Source organism: Carassius carassius, chromosome 34 (genome assembly GCF_963082965.1).
Source record: "Carassius carassius chromosome 34, fCarCar2.1, whole genome shotgun sequence".
Classification (NCBI taxonomy): Eukaryota; Metazoa; Chordata; class Actinopteri; order Cypriniformes; family Cyprinidae; genus Carassius; species Carassius carassius.
In genome coordinates, this window is record NC_081788.1 from 11426152 (window position 1) to 11447098 (window position 20947).

The 20947-nt window shown below is 39.0% G+C and overlaps 1 protein-coding gene, 1 long non-coding RNA gene and 1 pseudogene across 3 annotated transcripts in view; 1 reads left to right on the top strand and 2 right to left on the bottom strand.

Moving 5' to 3' along the window:
- The window catches only part of c34h12orf43 (chromosome 34 C12orf43 homolog), a 204655-nt gene that overhangs the window by 65232 nt on the left and 118476 nt on the right, over positions 1-20947 (top strand). The window lies entirely within an intron of this gene.
- Positions 3866-7544, bottom strand: LOC132115146 (uncharacterized). The gene is made up of 2 exons (XR_009425421.1): positions 7243-7544; positions 3866-4076 (listed from the first exon to the last, which is right to left on the bottom strand). It is a non-coding gene; the product is annotated as an uncharacterized LOC132115146 (long non-coding RNA).
- The window catches only part of LOC132115497 (globoside alpha-1,3-N-acetylgalactosaminyltransferase 1-like), an 80639-nt pseudogene continuing 71074 nt past the window's right edge, over positions 11383-20947 (bottom strand).

Below are 20947 nucleotides of genomic sequence, written 5' to 3' on the forward strand. Positions count from 1 at the left end.
ATAGTGACACATTAATAGATACATAGATATAAATATATATATAGACAGCTAGATTAATAGATAGATACATATATAGATAGATTACAGATACATATATAAATACATATATTATAGATAGATACATATATAGATAGATTCTAGATACATATATAAATACATATATTATAGATAGATACATATATAGATACATAGATTATAGATACATATCTAGATACATAGATCGATTCATATATAGATAGATAGAATGGAAGCTCCCCAGAAGAGATGCCGTACATCTGTGGTGTGGGAGCATTTCCATTTAGAAACCCCAAATAAAGTGAGATGTGTGTATTGTGATCGGCAGCTAGCCTACTGCAACAATACATCATCCATGATGCGCCATTTGAGGAGCACTCATCCTGCCATTTTGCAGGGTGCAGAGGATGGCATTCCCCCTGTACCTAGGCCTGCTACTGACACTGCTGGGCCATAAGCAAGGTATGCATTGTTTGGGATATAATTATAATTGAAATATAATTACAACCTTTTGGGACACTGTTTATAAAGTTTATAAGTTATATAAAGCACTGATTATAAACACTGGAAGGTTTCCAAATAATGAACCAGTAGGCTATACTTTTAATAGATGTGCACTAATTGAAGCTGTATTTTTCCAATGTATTTGTCTGAAAGTATGTTTTGTCTTCTCTTTTAAAAGTCAGACAGAGGGAATTGGATGAGGCTCTTATAAACATGGTGGTGAAGGATCTGCAGCCCTTCACCATCGTGGACGATGAGGGATTCAGGGCATTTGTGAACAAGCTTGATCCAAGCTATGTCCTCCCATCCCGGAAGGTGCTTAAAATAATGGTCAGCGAAAAGTACAACAAAGCCAAGGAGAAGACAATGGAGGACCTACAAAAGGCCGAATTTGTTAGCCTTACAGCTGACATGTGGTCCTCCATTAATATGGATGGATATCTTGGTGTGACTTGCCATTACATAACACCAGAGGCAAAAATGGCAACTGTTGTACTGGGTGTAAGGAGGTTTTACCAAACCCACACAGCCCAGCATCTCATGGAGGCTAAAGCCTTGCTAATGGCTGAGTGGGGAATAACCTCCAAAGTTCAGTGCATGGTGACTGACAATGCATCTAATATGATCCTAAGTGCCCAGCTACTCCACCTTCGCCATGTCCCATGTTTTGCTCATACTTTAAATTTGATTGTGAAAAAGGCACTAGATCAAACCCCAGTCATCAATGAAATATGCCAGAAGGCCAGAAAGATAGTGGGGTTGTTCAGATCCAGCTGCAAAGCAAAGGACAAGCTTGTGGAGATGCAGAGCTTGATGGGAAGACCAACTCTGAAACTGATACAGGAGGTTGACACGAGATGGAACAGCACATTTGACATGCTACAGCGCTTGTATGACCAACGTGAACCAGTGGCTGCTGCACTTTCCAACTTAAACAATGATACTGCTCCCCTGACAAGTATTGATTATGACATTATTGAACAATCATTGTCAATACTGCAACCATTCAAACTCGCAACAACAGAGATGTCAGAGGAAAAGAGAGTGTCTGCTTCAAAGCTTATACCACTGTACAGGATGTTGTAGCACAAGCTTGCACAGAAAAAAGGAAATGCAACGCAGGAATCAACTGTTCAATTAGGTAGGCCACAATGACCATACTACCCATGTGATTGGCCATAACTGTCATATTATTGTCATTATTATAAATATGTGTTTCTCCTGTTTTGGCTCATAGGCTCACATCTGCAAGAAGGTCTGCACTCCAGATGTGGAGGTTATGAGAGTTTTAGAGCCTTGGCACTGGCTACACTGCTGGACCCAAGGTTCAAAAATATGGCATTTGGAAATGCTGCCAAAGCCCAGGAAGCTGAAAAGCATATCACACTGGAGTGTGCTTCACTGATGCGTTCAAACACAAATCCTGGTGAGCAGTTTCAGTCTGTGTTATGTTATGTAATCTGAATCATGTAATATAATATATCCTTCATATATGCCGTCAGTTTAGGATTTGTTACTAATTGCTGTTTTCATTTTTATTCAGACCCAGAAATGTCAACATCACACCCATCATCATCATCATCATCACCATCACCATCAACATCAACACCAGTAGAAACACAGGACAGTTTATGGGAACTTTTTGATACTCGCATCCATCAAACCAAGATGATACACAATGCTACAGCTGATGCCACAGTGGAAGTGAAAAAATACATCAACGATGCGTATTTGCCCAGAACTCATGATCCACTAACTTACTGGAAAGAGAGAGCAGTAATCTTTCCTCATTTGTATGTCCTTGCAAAAAAATATCTTTGTATGCCAGCAACAAGTGTCCCTTGTGAGAGGATTTTTTCAAAGGCTGGAGAAATTATCTGTAAAAAAAGAAGTAGGCTAAGTCCTTCCACAGCAGATAAATTAATATTTTTGAATAAAAATCTCTAAAAAAGTGAGACATTGTGGCTTGATTTCTTTTATTAATATTCATTTTTCATGACCAAAATAACAGTATGCACAGTGAGGAGCCTATAGGTTACAAGCTTCACATATAAGATCATTATAATAATAAAAAAACAACACATTTTTTTAATGGCTCGTCAAGGTTGTTTCAGATCAACACCTGCAAGTGACCACTAGGTGTCACCGTTGAGACGGGTGTCGGATTGATTCGAAGCCTCGAAACAATATGGCACATTTGGTTCAACTGTTTCATTGGTTCACGAGGCCTCGATTTTGCCATCACTATCGACAACAACGATCTGACAACATGCAGTAACAACCACAAGACAGATAAAGACAGGACAGAACCAGCATCAGGTGCAGCCATGCTGATTAGCTCATCAGCCCAATGATTGCCGGAGCAATGCTGAATGAGCAATCAGACAGATAACGAGAAAACATACATGCAGAATGAACACACAGATCTATGAACCGTGACAGAAACACTACAACATCGAAGATTGACAATAAAACTGAAGCTCAACTCAGTGGCATGTCCACAAGGGTGACACGGGGTGGCAGCTATCATCCTAAAAATGAGCTTTGCCACCCCAGTTGCCACCCCAAGGCAGCGTATGGGATCAAAATATTAAATTGGAATAGGCTACATAAATGTTTATTCAAATTAACATATAAATATTTGTAAACATTCACCTGTAAATCATGACATGTTCATGTTGTGGGTCAAGACAGAAACCGCACACACAAGGCAGGATGAGAATTACCAAAACCTTCATTAAGCCAAACATAATGTCAAATACACAGTCAATATCGAAACCTCATTGTTATCCCAAAACCAGCCAAAAGTAAATAAATGTCTACAGGTTTGTTTGTATCTGGGTATAGCGAGGTCAATAGCATCAGTCAGGACTTTGGTAATCAATTATAAAAAAAATTATACAGCAAAGTAAGATGACAATCACCACACCGGTGATTGGGGTGATGTAAAAAAAGAAACTGGTGGAGTTTGCAGAAAACAATTGGATTTAACCTTTTTATGGATTTTCTAAATGTATTTACAGTGAGGAAGAAGATAGCACTTTTCATGATTTGGTAAGCAATTATTAAACAATTATACCGTAAAGTAAGATGAAAATCACCACAGTCTTACCGGGGAAGATGTAGAACAAGAATCTAATGGAGTTTGCAGAAAACAATTAGTATACTGTGAACCAGCAACTGTTTGGGTTTCCACCTTCAAAATATTCAATTCAATTCAAGTTTATTTGTATAGCGCTTTTTACAATACAAATCGTTACAAAGCAACTTTACAGAAAATTATGTTTCTACAATATTTAGTAGTAGCTAGTAGTTTGTGCACGTTTGACAGGATTTTAGAAAAAAAAAAAAATAATAATAATAATACAAGACGTAATCAGCTAGACGATGAACTATCAATATTATTAATTAATAGTTATTATATGATGCAGTCACACATGTAGCAATAATTGTTAGTTCTGTTTGTTGATTCAAGGTTAGCATCATCTGGGGTCCTCTGAGGGTCAGCATCATCTCTTCTCAGGTGTTCTGGATCCAGACTGGAGCTTGTGTAAATCCTAGTTACCCGTGGCGAAACATAGAAACAAAATAGAGACATCATTAGCATAGCTGCTGATCCAATAAAGTAAAATTAGTTTAACCCAAGCTAAAGAATAAAAATGCACATTTGATCAGATGCAACTACACTCACAATTTAAAAGATACATTATTCGTATGCTTGGCGAAAGAGATGTGTTTTTAATCTAGATTTAAACAGAGAGAGTGTGTCTGAACCCCGAACATTATCAGGAAGGCTATTCCAGAGTTTGGGAGCCAAATGTGAGAAAGCTCTACCTCCTTTAGTGGACTTTGCTATCCTAGGAACTACCAAAAGTCCAGCGTTTTGTGACCTTAGGGTGCGTGATGGGTTGTAGCGTGGTAGAAGGCTAGTTAGGTACGCAGGAGCTAAACCATTTAGGGCCTTATAGGTAAGTAATGATAATTTGTAACTGATACGGAACTTAATAGGTAGCCAGTGCAGAGACTGTAAAATTGGGGTAATATGATCATATTTTCTTGACCTGGTAAGGATTCTAGCTGCTGCATTTTGGACTACCTGTAGCTTGTTTATTGACGAAGCAGGACAACCACCTAGAAGTGCATTACAATAGTCCAATCTAGAGGTCATGAATGCATGAACTAGCTTTTCTGCATCAGAAACAGATAACATGTTTCGTAGCTTGGCAATGTTTCTAAGATGGAAGAATGCAGTTTTTGTAACATTGGAAATATGATTTTCAAAAGACAAATTGCTGTCTAATATAACACCCAGATTTCTGACTGTAGAGGAAGAGTAACAGTACATCCGTCTAGTTGCAGATTGTAATCTACAAGATTCTGTGTAGTGTTTTTTGGTCCAATAATTAATATCTCTGTCTTATCCGAATTTAATTGGAGAAAATTATTTGTCATCCAATCTTTTACATTTTTAACACACTCTGTTAGCTTAGATAATTGGGAAGTTTCATCTGGTCTCGTTGAGATATATAGCTGAGTATCATCAGCATAACAGTGGAAGCTAATTCCGTATTTTCTAATAATATTACCAAGGGGCAACATATATATTGAAAATAGAAGGGGACCTAGGACGGATCCTTGTGGCACTCCATATTTTACTGATGATAAATGAGATGACACCCCCCATTTAAGTAAACAAAATGGTAGCGATCGGACAGGTAGGATCTAAACCATCTTAGAGCCTGCCCTTGAATACCTGTTTAGTTTTGTAATCGATCTATGAGTATGTCATGATCTATGGTGTCGAACACAGCACTAAGATCAAGTAAGACTAGAAATGAAATGCAGCCTTGATCTGACGCAAGGAGCAGGTCATTTGTAATTTTAACAAGCGCTGTTTCTGTGCTATGGTGGGGCCTAAAACCTGACTGAAATTCTTCATACAGATCATTTTTATGCAGGAAGGTGCTCAATTGAGAAGACACAACTTTTTCTAAAATTTTAGACATAAATGGAAGATTTGAAATAGGCCTATAATTTGCCAGTACACTAGGATCTAGTTTTGGTTTCTTAATAAGAGGCTTGATAACCGCCAGCTTGAATGGTTTTGGGACATGACCTAATGATAACGACGAGTTAATGATATTGAGATGCGGTTCTTCGGCTACAGGTAACAACTCTTTCAGTAATTTAGTGGGTACAGGATCTAATAAACATGTTGTTGGTTTAGATACGGTGATAAGTTTATTTAGCTCTTCCTGTCCTATATTTGTAAAGCACTGCAGTTTATCTTTGGGTGCGATGGATGAAACTGAAGTGTTAGATGCTGTAGAATCTACATTTGCTATTGTATTTCTAATGTTATCTATTTTATCAGTGAAGAGATTCATAAAGTCATTACTATTTAACGTTGGTGGAATATTTGAATCAGGTGGCGTCTGGTAATTTGTTAACTTAGCCACTGTGCTAAATAAAAACCTTGGATTGTTTTGGTTATTTTCAATGAGTTTGTGTATATGCTCTGCCCTAGCAGTTTTTAGAGCCTGTCTATAGCTGGACATACTGTTTTTCCATGCAATTCTAAAAACTTCCAAGTTAGTTTTTCTCCATTTGCGTTCAAGACTACGAGTTACATTCTTGAGAGAGTGAGTATTACTGTTATACCATGGTACAGTACGTTTTTCTCTAACCTTTTTCAATTTGATGGGGGCAACAGCTTCTAATGTATTAGAGAAAATAGTGCCAATGTTGTCAGTAATTTTGTCTAATTCATGTGTATTTTTGGGTACAAATAGCAGTTGAGATCAGACAGGTTATTTGCGAATCTTTCTTTGGTGGCTGGAACAATAGTTCTGCCCAGACTGTATCGCTGAGACATATAGTTAATATCAGTTATACGCAGCATGCACGATACAAGGAAATGGTCTGTAATATCATCACTTTGGGGTACAATATCTATAGCAGTAAGATCGATTCCATGCGATATAATTAAATCTAGTGTATGATTAAAACGATGAGTGGGCCCGGTGACATTTTGCTTGACTCCAAAGGATTTTATTAGGTCAGTAAATGCAAGTCCTAATGCATCATTTGCATTATCAACGTGAATATTAAAATCTCCCATAATTAGCGCCTTATCAACTGTAACTAGAAGGTCTGAGAGGAAATCTGCAAATTCTTTTAGGAATTCTGTATACGGCCCTGGTGGTCTATACACAGTAGCCAGAGCAAGAGATACATTAGATTTCTTTTGCATGTCTGACAGTGTAACATTTAGCAGAAGTATTTCAAAAGAGTTAAACCTGTATCCTGTTTTCTGGGTAACATTGAGAATATCACTATATATTGTTGCAACTCCTCCGCCACAACCAGTCTGACGGGGCTCATGCTTATAACAGTAGTTTGGTGGAGTAGACTCATTTAGACCAAAATAATCATTTGGTTTTAGCCAGGTTTCAGTCAAGCAGAGTACAGCAAAACTATTATCTATTAACTGCTTTGGGTGTGAGTGATCTAATATTTATGAATTAAAAATTGTTTTTGTTCATTTACTTTACATTTTTCTGGTTTAATTACGATAAGATTTTTTCTAGATCCTACATTATATTTTGACCTCATTATTCGGGGAACAGACACAGTCTTAATAGTTTTTACAGCGCAAGTACTTTTATCATTTAAGCGGGTGGAACAAAACTCATCATAATAGTTATCTCAGAATTGTCTTACTAGTCACAAGGAGCGAAGTGTCCTGGAGATGTTGTCAGAGAGCAGCTCCGCTCGGATTCTGCTGGGGTGTAATCCATCAGCGCGAAACAGCCTAGGACGCTCCCAGAAAAGATTCCAGTTATTAACAAATAGCAGTTTCTGTTCTTTACACCATGACAACAACCATTCATTTAAAGCAGAAAGTCTACTGAACCTTTCGTGTCCTCGTCGATACGTGGGCAGTGGTCCTGACACTACGATCGTCACCGCGGGCGTTGTGCTGCGAACCGTCTCGATCAGGCTGCTGAAGTCCCTCTTCAGCGTCTCCGTCTGCCGCAGCGTGGTGTCGTTAACCCCGGCATGAAGCACGTTTGCTCTGGGGCTCTCGTCGGCCTTCAGGATCGCGGGTATCTGCGCAGAAACATCGAGAACACGAGCACCAGGCAAACAATGAGTGTGCACTTTACCTTTGGCTAACGTAGCACTTACGTGCCGGACGATGGCGTCTCCGATGATCACAGCGTCGCGTCCTGTCTCGCGGAGGGGAGCGAAGCGGTTCCGGATGGAGATGTCGAAGGCAGGAGGGGGAGAAGTCGTCGCTCGGGACCTGGCTCGCGTCCTCCGCTGTGGATGCACCCAGGGTCCGTGTCGTCCTGGCGTCGCAGTGAAGGACATCTGGGAAGATCGCGTCCTGGTTGCACCGGGCCTGTGCAGAGAAACATGGTGGGACGTGGTGGGACTGTTAGCAGCACGCTGTATACTTACCCCGGACTTGTGAGCGTCAGCCCGGAATGATTCCAGCGTGGCTCTCCGCTCTCTCAGCTGGGCCTGCCTTACCTCCAGGTCGCGAATCTGCTTCCCCACGGCCTCGAGCTCGAGCTGCACAGAGTGGAGACATTCATCCGCCATTAAACCACGCTTGCTGATGCTAACGGGCTAAAAGCTAATAGCGGACCCGGGAGATCAAAATAAAACTAGTGATAGCGAGGCGCTCTGATTGTTTTTGTTGTAGAATACAATAGAGGATATATTCACACGTTATATAAACGGAAACGATGATGTATAAAATGGATTTTTAAGTTAAAAATAGTCAATGAAAAGAATATAGTGACGGAGCTCAAACGCAGTACAGCTGCCAACAAAATAGCATTAATGTTTAGCTGAAGAAAGAAACTCATTCAGTTTTTTTCCACTATTTTAATATTTGGGTGAATTATTCCTTAATGTTAATAAAACACCGAACACAGAGAGAAAAATCACTTATATTCGTTCATTTTTTTTAATGCTCCTGCTAAATACACCTATTGTACCTGAAAAAAAAAACACTTTATTTCAATAATATCTGTATTTGTAATGTATCTTTGTTCTCATTTTTTAATAACAAAGATAAAATAATGACAAAGATTTCTATCTTTTCTTTTTACTCTCTAACCACTATGCCACGACTTACCCATGCTTTTTGGCCTAAATATCTGCCACACACACACACACACACACACACACACACACACACACACACACATATATATATATATATATATATATATATATATATATATTTATTATTATTATTTTTTTTTTTGTTTGTTTTTTTTTTACCTTAAAAGGCTTTATAATAGGGAAATTATTTTGGCTGTGATGCTCAAATAGCTTGCAAAATAGAAAAACCAACATGACAAAGAATCGAGATTCGAGAATCGAAATTCATGATATTAAAATTTTTTTTTTTTATCATATCGCCCACCCCTAGCTGAGGGGGAACAAAACCATACAGACTCTAAACCCCCACCCCCGGTCCGTGATTGTGCCCTCGTGATGCCATTTTGCCCCTCAGGAGGTCTGTGCATGCCACTGATTCTGATGACCAACATTTTACATGTTTCTTTAATAAAAGTTTATTTTAAAAAAATCAAAAGATAAACAAAAAAGGTTATGTTTTTGTTGTTGTTTAGAATTTTAAATGAGCTCAAAATATTAAGTAGCTACATAAATCACACATCCTTTGACATTACTTTTATAGACAGTTAATGCATTACAATGAGGACACCTCAACACTTCATATTCTTCATACTTCAATACAAAACAGTGCTGAACTTTGACAAAGTATTTTTTTAAACTGTTTTTAAAATCAAATCTTTCCACAGCTATGTCAGGAAACACTGGCATCTAACAATGCCTTGGGGAGGAAAAAACAGTTACTTTAAGCATATGTACAGTATAAACCCAAATAGGAAATAAAACAATTATTGAATAAGCATGCATCTTATTCTGTGTACTAAACTCCTGAAACATTGGTGCCTCATGTTTTTGTGTTCTAAAACAAGCAATTAAGAAATAAATCAGTTAAATGTATGTACGTGTTTGTGTGAAAAAAATCAACCCCTTTTGTAATTGTTTTCACAACATTTAAGAACAGGGATTTGGGATTTTCCTTAGTTGTCAGTTATAATCATCAAAATGAAAAGAAATAAACATTGGAAATATATCAGTCTGTGTGTAATGAATGAATAAAATATACAAGTTTCACTTTTTGAATGGAATTAGTGAAATAAATAAACTTTTTGATGATATTCTAATTATATAACCAGCACCTGTAAAGCACACTGATTTTGGTGCGTCTTATGTGAAAAACATCAAATATCAAAGTTTTTGATATTTCTTAAATATTTTTGGGGTGTTATGCACATTGACATGTTTTTCATGTGATTTTACATGGGATATGTACATTTACAGTCTCATTTTACAATTTTAAACTGTATTTATAAATTACATGAAAAAAATTAAAGGTCCCGTTCTTCGTGATCCCATGTTTTAAACTTTAGTTAGTGTGTAATGTTGTTGTTAGAGTATAAATAATATCTGTAAAATTCTAAAGCTCAAAGTTCAATGCCAGGCGAGATATTTTATTTAACAGAATTCGACGAACGACCCGTTTGGACTACATCCCTCTAGTTCCTGCAGTAATGACGTCACTAAAACAGTTTTTTGACTAACCTCCGCCCACAGGAATACACAAAAAAAGTGGGCGTGGTCTTGTTGACCTCCGACGGAGAAGAGGAAGAGTTGCGTTTGTGTTTGTCGCCATGTCGTCGAAATGCTGTTATTTTCATCTCAGAGTCCAATCACCTTTGTTTGGCCTTCCCAGGGACGCTGTACTTAGAGATCAATGGTTACAATTTATGTTTAGCTCAGTTCCCGAAAATTATAATCCACATGTAAAACTATGTGCAGCACATTTTGCTGAGGACAGCTTCCTCAATCTCAATCAGTTTAATGCCGGATTCGCACAAAGATTATTCTTGAAAGATGGAGCAGTTCCCTCTTTGTCTGGAGAAGGCGTTGTTCACGGACCACAACCGGTAAGTGTATTTTATTATTTAAGTTGGTGTGTTTAACATTTTCTGTAACTTATTACACAAAGGGCAACACTGTTTAGCTTTGTTAACTAGATGGTAGGGCTGAGCAAAAAAACGAATGCGATTTTTCATGCGCATCTCGTCAGTAAAAATGCTCCTGTGATTATAAGTACATCTCCAGCAGTTTTCAAAACAAATCCTGGTGTCGAATCACAACACAGGAACCGCTGGCACAATTAGAACTCGTCACGTGTTTCTGAAGGAGGGACTTCATAGAACAAGGAAGTCATCAGCCATTTTTTTTTTTATGATAGTGAAAACAGCGGTATACAGATAGGTGAATTGTGTGAAAAATACTGTGTTTTTTTACACGCAAAACATGAACACGTTATATTGCACACTCTAAACACAATCAAAGCTTCAAAAAAGCACAAAAAACGGGACCTTTAAAATAAAACAATAAAATTCCGTAAAATAACAGTTTTCGTGCCAAAAGTGTAAGTGCGGAGAAATGGAAATCAGAAGAATGCACATCATATTTATTTTGCTTTAGCATGCAGCTGCAGTTTCAAAACTTGAATTACACTTATGAGTAACAGTAAAATGCTGCATGCCTTTATATCAGGGATAGGCAACTTCGGTCCTGGAGGGCCACTGTCCTGAAGAGTTTAGCTCCAACCCTAATTAAACACACCTGAACAAGCCAATCAGTGTTTTCCAGATTACTAGATAGATACAGGCAGGTGAGTTTTTATGAGGGCTGAAGCTCAACTCTGCAGGATAGTGGCCCTCCGGCCACGGAATAAATGGCTGCTCATATTCCAGCATACGGCATCACTGAACAAGACTGAATAGTTTGTCCAGATTTTTTTTTCTTCTCTCATGCTCATCCATTAACAGAAACATATATTAGCAGAACCCTGTTTGTGTTACGTGTTATTTATAACAAACCATACTACAGATGTCAGATTTAAGTTGAACCACGGTCCCAGCGTGTGGAGAACCGAACAGTTTGATTTTTTTCAGAGAAACTGTCCCACCCCTACTGCCTACAGTTCTTTTTTTAACTCTTGTGTAACTATAACTAACCATTTGTCAGTACAACATACTATTCCCATTTCACTTTACTTAGATTTTTTTTTAAGCCAATCGATTTAAGAAAGCCTAACTAATTAGATTTTACAGTGTACCTGTTCACAGATTCTCAGATTCACAATGTCTTACGGGAGGCCTGTGAGGACACACCATGTCAGTGTAGCTGAATACTGGTTGCTATGGATTTGGACGAACTTCAGCATAGTTTTTAGCTACATTAGAGAAGCGAATTACTTTTATTTGGTCTGCTTTTTCATTGATGTCCCTCCACATATATTCAGGAGAGAGCAGTTTACTAGGTTTGTTCAAAAGGAAATACTTGTTCAAGTGAGACTCCTCTTGCCATACTGCCTCAATGGAGTTTGCAGCATCAATGTGCAGCTTCTCCCTGCAGGTTTTGGTGAGTTGATGTACATCTTCTAATAAGCCACCAAATGAAGCACCAGCATAATAATAATCACCTTCTCCAGCTGGAATGTATGCTTGAGACTCTGGTCTACGCTCATATGTGAATCGATCCCTTGGAGCATCAAAGAACCAAGGATGAATCACACCTACCAGACGACCCAAAGACTCCACACCCCAACGGCCATAGAACTTTGTATCTATGTCAAGGCAGAAAATATAGTCAGCCTCGTTGGCCAGTTCATTCTCTATTAGTTTTTCCAGTTTTTCCATCCTGCTCATACTGATGTCCTGCCATCTGTTCAAACTCTGAACCTTTAGAATTGTCAAATTCGGTTTTTACCCATCTTCACCTCAGGAATCGATTCTGGTTGGTCTGTAAACAAGTAGTAATACACTCGAAATCCAACAAAGTAATGCTGTTCTGCTGACTCCAGAAAATCTTTAACAAAACGTGTGTATCTAACAAACAGAGGAAACAAACACAGGGAGAAATATTATGGTTCATTTATGCTTTAATCATTACTATTTCCAGAATCAAGGAAAAAACAGAGGAGGGAAAACAAATGAGGATTATTAATAAGATGAGAGGTATCATGAAGACTTACTTTCCCAAAGCGAAGACTGTGGTTGCTATGGTGAGATTGTGTTGTTTATAGATAGAGTCGATCAGTATGGGGTTAAAGGTTCCCTCCCAAATGATTGGAGCTGACCATGGTGTCACAGAAGCAACATCTGTCCGACTTCTTTAAAAACACACATCCAGTGCTGTAATCATTTCATTCATGATTGGAAATGGTCTATAACAGTTTAATACTAAAAACATAATACTCACCCTACCAACACACTTGGCTGGTTGTACAACAAGCTGTAATAAAAATGAATAAGCAGAAAGAACAAAATACACATATAAAACATGGGTTTCCGAGTGTTTTTTTTTTTTTTTAATTTATGTCCATCGATGAACCAAAGACATCATCATTTAACTCTCACGGGTCATCTGATCAGAACCTCAAAAACAACCTTGAACCAAAAGAGTTCTTGTCTAGAGCAGTAGTCTTCATTAACTATGGATCAGCTTAAAAATAAAGTAACTTTTAAGAAGAGGAAATTTACACACCCTGGCAATGAGCGCAATCCAAAGGTCTTTTGCTTCCATTTTGGCCTGATATGAACAGAGTCAAACTCTTACTGATTTGAATTTGATTATGTTGTGTCACATTGATTGTGTGTATATTGATGACTATGAGCATGTATGTGTGTGCTTATTTTTTTGTGTGTGTGGAAGAGTGATGTATGTGTATGCACACTCACTTGATGACGACTTGTTCTATTTTCTGCTGTTTGCAGCTTAAAACAGTAAAATATTAAATAATTAATTAATGCAAACTTCTCAAACCAAAAGAACAACATATACACTACATCTGCAATAAGTTTTTCTAACTGCACTAAACTCACCTGTTCTGGATATTATTCAGAAAAATGAGCCTGTAAAGAAAGATATATTACTTTATGAGAGATCTCTGTAAGTGTTAATCTTCTTTTTAGAGTTTTATATCTTTTGCTTGTCATGTACAAAGTCAAGAATTGCTTGATATTGTAGGGTTGAAAATCAACCAAGATTTTTTGCTTTTCCAGTCATTCAGCAATCCTACAACCAGACTACTACAGTATAGAAACCACCCTTAGCCCCCGATCAAACAGAATAATTTTTTTTGCAGTGAGATGTACCTTTAAAAAAATAAAATAAAATTCTATACGCGATTGTCTAATTGGGGCCTTAATATGATATCTTGATAATAAATTTGTTTTATTTTTTTCTCTCTCATTTTTAAAGGGGTCATAAAATGTAGTTCCAAAAATGTATATGTAAAAATAAATGCTTTAAATAAGAAGCAGAATAGAGTGGAAGTATAAATACTTTATTTACTCCTCCTGACCACATATCAAGCACAAGTTACCAACCTCTGAGAAATACTGCATTATTAACACAATACAGACACAAATGCAAACCATCTAATATTACTGAAGAATAATTACATACCCACTCAATACCATCCCAAAGAACAAAAGAATGATGAAAAAATTCTGACGGAGCTGCATTATTCCTGAAATACTCATGTACATATTGATATGAAGTTCGAGCCTGAAGTGTAAGTGAGAGGAATAAAGCAAGTGAGATGTAGTTCAGGGGAGGAGCTTACGATTGACTCACATTATTATTTGAACTTCCTTTTACTGCTGTATATTTTAGTATGTAAAATGTGAAACTCATGAATACTTATTTTTGATTTTAAACTCATTAGATGTAAACAAACAAACAAAAAATATGTGTGATTTGAATTGAAAATAAACCTGGCTTACTGGCTTTTGACAGTGAAACAACCCTTAGCTCAAATATCAACAATTGGAGGAAAAAAAAAAGTTTAGAATAGATGGAAAAAATGTGCCTGAAGGACAAAGAACAAAACCATTTACACATGAAAAAACAAAAAAAGTTATGCTGGTCCTAAGATGGTCATGTACTGGTCTTAAAATGGTCAGTATATTTTGTATATTGCCCCCCCCCCCCCCCATCCCGCCCAAAACAACAACAACAACAACAAAAAAACTAATAATATATATTTGTATATATTTATTTCATATAATAATATAATTTAATTTACTTTACTTGTGAATTTCATTTAATTTGTGTGTTTCAGAACATGTTTTTGCAGCTGAGCATTTACTATATGTAAAATTAAATAACAATCTATATACTTTGAACAGTGCACATGTATGCATTTTATTTCATTAAAAAACTAACTTATGTTGAATGTAGTTACATAACCCTTTTATATTTTCTACCGGAAGTTGTCATAGTTGGGTAAACTTCCATAGTGGCGAATGAGAGACTACATTAAATATATGTTTTGTCACAATAGTGTTTCTACAAGAGGGAAAAAATAGAAAGAATTTGATACGATTACGATGCTGATGACCATTAATCAATTTCGATCTCTTGATTCACTATCAATTCACATGAATAGGCCTACTGTACTTACTTTTCTTGGGTTAAATTCAGTATTTTCTTGCATGAATTAATATGCCTCTTTGCATTGAATAAACTCCATTTAACCTTAAATACTACACTAATTGTATAAGGCTATATATAATAACGGAAAATATGATACAATTCATAACAAAAACGGTTGATCTGCATGTTTATCTTCAGCGTAATAATAATTGATGCATGTGTGTCTCACGCACAATTTGTGGGAGTTAGCAACCCTGCTTTGTCATCGTTGACACAAAAAAATCCTTCACCTGATGAACATGTCATCAGAGCGCTTGAGAGTGCTTATTGTGGGCTGCATTTTTTCAGTTGAGACCACTGATCTATATATTATATCTATATTATAGGTCAGTGGTTGAGACGCTTTAGTTGCTATGATACGGAATAACCGCTAAACTGTTATTTGTATCTGATTTGGCAAATAATTTTTTTCTGACTTAAATGCTCTGGATGCTCAGAAACCAGCTATATTAATTTCTGTTCCATTTTTCTTGTTGTTGCGCTTGTTGACATGTCATTATAACAACTCTCGGCGCGAGAAAAAAACGCCCAAGCGCTCAGCGCGAATAAGACACTCAGCGCTCGGCACGCTCGTGGCATTTTAAAAAACGCGGTGCTCCCATTGAGAACAACTGAAAAAATACACTAGCTGCGGGGACAAACGCTTTGGTGGAAACGCGGCCTTAAGGTTATTAGATTTAAAATTATTTGTTTAATTCAGAATGGGTGCAATGCTAGCTTTTTTTCTCAGAATTACATTAGATGGCTAATTTACAACTAACAATCCGATAGTGAGCTAACGTTAGCATTATAAGATAAAAAAAACATCTATTGACAGACAGATTATAATAAAAGTGACTGTCCGATCCTAAGATGAACACTTATTCAGTAGCAGTAAATTAGGTGTACCAAACAAGCATAAAACAAATAAATGTTATCTTACCGTCATCGTGAGGTAAAATAATGAGGAATGATCACTCTGCCAGCCAATCACACAGCGACGTCGCGACCGCAGTCTGTAAATTCCTTCAGAGAACAGTGTGTGGCGCACTTGAGCGTATTTTCAGACACACATCTAATTTGAAGTAGCTTTTTATGGGAGCAGCAGCGCAATACTTTGATAAAAAATAGATAAGGCTATGTCAAATATTGTTTCTATTTTAGTTTTAATGAAAAACCAGGGGACCCCCCCCAAGGTCATTTTTTTGGGACTTATGGGGGAATGATGATGCTTATGGGGGGTCCCGGACCCCCCCCCCCCCCCCCCTCAATTCGAACACTGCCTGCCAAGTTTGAGGCACCATCATAACTCACCCACACAAAGCAGTCATGGGCAGAATGAGCCTCAACAGCACATCAGTTACCATCTTAGCAAGGCACTGGCCTGTTGTCTCTGATAAACAGTATAAGACAATTTTTCCTTCCTGCCACTGACTTGTTTGTTTTTCTATACACTGAGGATGTGGTTGGTATGGTTTTGTGCAGTCACTGAGATCTAAACTAAAAACTGTGCTCCTCTCCCCCGTGCTGGTGCTGGCAATATCATCTCCCCGTGCTGCAGTGTCTGGCTCTCTCGCTGGTTCTGACCCTTCCTCTACTCTCACTTTTTTAGAACAGTCTGAATCCTAGAACAGAAAAAAAAAGTTTTCCACACTTACAATAACAACATCCAAACCAAAAGAAAGACTTCTAAATTAACTATTTAGACTGATCATGTGGCTGATTATACAGTAAATTGGTGATCCAGTTGTGCTCATCTGAAGAAAAGTCACACACACCTCCAAAACCATTGAAAAAAGCTTGACACCACCACGAAGCTGTACACCTGACTGACCCTGGTGGTCTCCGTGTCCCTCAGTACTTCCTGTCTCCTTTGTCTGTGGCACCATGACATTATTTCCATAAGCACCCATTCTCATAAAGATGTTTTGCATTAATTAAGCCCAAATTCTGATGCAAATAACTTTAAATTGTTTACAAACTTTTTGTACTTACTTACCATTTGGTGCACTGAAAAAATATCTTATGTGCTTTTTTTTTTTTTCTGGCTGTGACATGTGTCCCGAGCTCTCATCAGCGTCGCCCTGGAAACCGAGCAGTCACACCTGCTCCTGCTCATCACAGGCTGAGCGGCCACACCTGCGCACCATCAAGAGCTGCTGTCTTAAGCACAGCAAACGAACACAGAGGTGAGAGATGTCTCCACGAGACTCGGCTAAACCTATCTATCTGTCTTGTTCACAGAGAGCAGTGTGTGACCGCCAGCCCCACCGCACACGGGAGAGCACAACGGACCCACACTACCACAACGCACAGACCGAAGAGGATGCCGAGCACCCTGAACCAAGCCACCTCACGCCACCGCCTTCAACCCTCTATTTATTAATAAAATACACCCTTCAGGGAACTCACCTGTACCTCCTCGTCGTGTCCTTCTTCACCCCGCCACACTGGTGGAGAATGCGGGCAGGACAGTGAAGAAGACACCGACGTTCCCTTCCCACGCGGTGTTTCCCCAGTTGGACTGGTTTGGTAGTTTTTTTTTGTGGTTTTCCTTTTGCCACACGCCCTGTTGGCTCACGTGTCTTCTCTGGTTTCCCCAGGTGGCGCTTCTCCCCCGGCGATGGAAGCAATCTTGAAGCACCTCACCGAGGTGAGCATCCGCCAGCAACAAATTATGGAGCACATGGCCTCCCGGCAAGAAGAAACCCAACGGGAGGTCGCCGCGCTCCGTATGACTGCCGGCGCACGTACTTCGGGCCCTTCCCCGTCCGCTTCGGAGGTAAACCTGAACGGCCTCCCCTTCCTCACTCATCTCAAGAAAAAAAATTTACTTTACAAACTCATAACTTTCATACAACAAAATAAACAAACAGAAAATGAGATCAAAACAGCTAGACAAAAAAAACAAACAAACTAAAACTGACCTGTTCAAATGAACAAAGCAACAGCTTATAAAGGAAAGGATGGGCCCATTACAAATTAAGAGGGGAAACAAACCAACTTTACATTCAACATATAACCTTAAATAAATCAAAATCAAATCAAACAAAGATATATAATAGATAAAGATAAGGAAAGCAAAATGTAATCAAATATCATAAATGTACAACTAAATAAAGCAATTTTTTAACGACTTTAACGTTTCTTCCTCCCCCGGGCAATTCCAGCAACTGGTATGTTCGGACGGAACCATTAATGCTTAAATTCTGTTCCTGCCCAGACTCAAATCTTCATCACGCCAGGATGCGGCTGCAGCGGACCATGTCTGAAGTTCATCACGAATGGTAAACTTAAACTCAAAATAGAAACAAATATAAGTAACATACAACGTAACTAATTTGTGTGCACTTCAAATCAGTAACAATGTATATAAAATGTGCTGTAAATGTAAACATGTGAAAACCTAACAATAAATAAATAATTAATATTGTTTGTTTTGTGTGATTTATTATGATCCATCATTATACTAAAATGAATATGAATGACAAAAGTTTAAATAAAGATTATTCTTAAATGTATATCCTTCGTGTAAATGTATGCATGTTGGTGTGTGTGCGTGCGCATCCACATTACCGCTCTTGTGCGGCCACCACTCGGGCCGTCACATTTTCCCCCCTTCAGGAATCTCGCCAGTAGAGCGGGAGAGGTAGTCAGCAGTAGCATTGACTTTACCAGAAACGTGTTGTATCTTGAATCTGAAGGGCTGCATGGCGAGATACCATCTTATAATCCTTCCATTAGAATCCTTCATTTTCTCCAACCACTGCAATGCTTTATGATCAGTCTCCAAGATAAACTCACGGCCTAATAGATAGTATCGTAAGGAATCCAATGCCAACTTTATGGCTAAACACTCCCTTTCCACTGTTGAATAACGTACTTCTCTCGGAAGCAGTTTATGGCGACTGATGTAAGCCACTTTTCTGTCGGCTCTCTGGTGGTCCTTGCAATAGAACGGCTCCCACTCCCCTCTCAGAGGCATCAGTCTGTACAATGAAAGGATGACTAAAATCAGGATTGTGTAGCACAGCACTAGTTGTCAAAGCTCCCTGGATGTCCAGGAAGGCTTTCGATCTCTCCTCAGTCCACTGTAATTGGTTAGGGCAACGTGCCCCCACCATGTCTGTTAATGGAGCAGCCCTGCTGGTAAAGTTAGGGAGAAAGCGATGGTAAAATCCAGCCGTACCCAGAAATGATCGCAGGTCCTTACGTGTTTGGGGCACCACACACTTCTCCAAGGCTTGAACTTTCTTCACAACACCCTGGCCAATGACATAGCCCAGGTATTCGGTCTCTTGTTTAGCTATAGCACACTTGGTGGGGTTGACAGTTAGGCCGGCATTCTGAAGACGCTGCAAGACTTCTCTTAGATGCTGCACATGTTCCTCCCAGGTGTTACTGTAAATGACAATATCGTCAAGATATGCAGCAGCAAAGGATAAACCACGTAATACTTGATCTATTAACCTCTAAAACGTTGCCACGGCCCCATGAAGGCCGAAAGGTAACACCTTAAAATGGAAAAGGCCCTGTGGTGTTCTGAATGCAGTCAAGGGCCGCGAGGAGGGAGTCAGGGGAATTTGCCAATAGCCTTTAGAAAGATCCATTGTTGTGAGATATCTGGATTGGCCCAAGTGATCAATTAGGTCACTTATGTGAGGAGTTGGGTAGGAATCAAACTGTGATACTGAATTCAGATATCGGAAATCAATACAGAACCTTATACTCCAGTCCTTCTTTGGCACAAGGACTATGTGGTGATACCACTCACTGTTCGAAGGCTCAATAATGCCCAAGTGGAGCATAAGGTCTACCTCTTCCTGCAAGGTCACCTGGAATCTCTCAGGTATCCTATAGCTCTGGCGTTTCACGACAGCATCAGGTTTTAGTACTACACCATGTTCAATCAAGTTGGTAAACCCAGGATATTCAGAAAATACCTTCGAGGTGAGGAGAACTTGTACCTGTGACCGCTGGGAAGCTGTTAGATGATCTAACCCGATGTCCCCAGGAACTGGCTGCGGCAGATACTGCTCATCGGGTTCTTCCTCTTCAATACAGCAAATTATCAGTGACTGTGACTTTTCAGGACGAGGAACCCACTCTTTCAACAGGTTAACGTGCAAGATCCGACTAGATCGATCTTGACCTGGCATACTGATTCCATAAGTCGTAGGACCCAGGCGTTTCTTGATCTCGTAAGGACCCTGCCATTTTGCTAGCAAACTCTCTCATTACTCTCTCAACTAGGCAACATGAAAAGTACCTTTTTACTGACCTCCAGATCTCTTTCTCGAGCCAGGGGGTCATACCAGGTTTTCTGCTTTCCGCTGGCTTCCGCCAAGTGCTTCTGAGCCAAAACAGTCATCTTCTGTAACCGTTCCCTCATTTGCAGAACATAGGCGACCACACTGGTGGGCTCTTTCTTTTCAGGACTCCCTTCCCACATCTCCTGGAGCAGAGCCAATGGGCCCCTGACATCACGGCCATACAACAGTTTGAAAGGAGAAAAGCCTGTGGAAGCTTGAGGGACTTCCCGATAAGCGAATAGAAGATAGGGCAACCATTGATCCCAGTCTTGACTAGTCTCACTGACAAACTTCCTTAACATCTGCTTCAATGTCTGGTTAAACTGCTCAGTCAACCCATCCGTTTGGGGATGATAGGGAGTAGTACGCAGGCTCTTAATCCCTAAGAGCTGGTAAACCTGCTTCAACAAGGTAGACATGAAATTAGTACCCTGATCGGTTAGAATTTCTGCTGGAAATCCGACCCTGGAAAATAACTGGACCAAGGAAGTAGCCACAGTTTT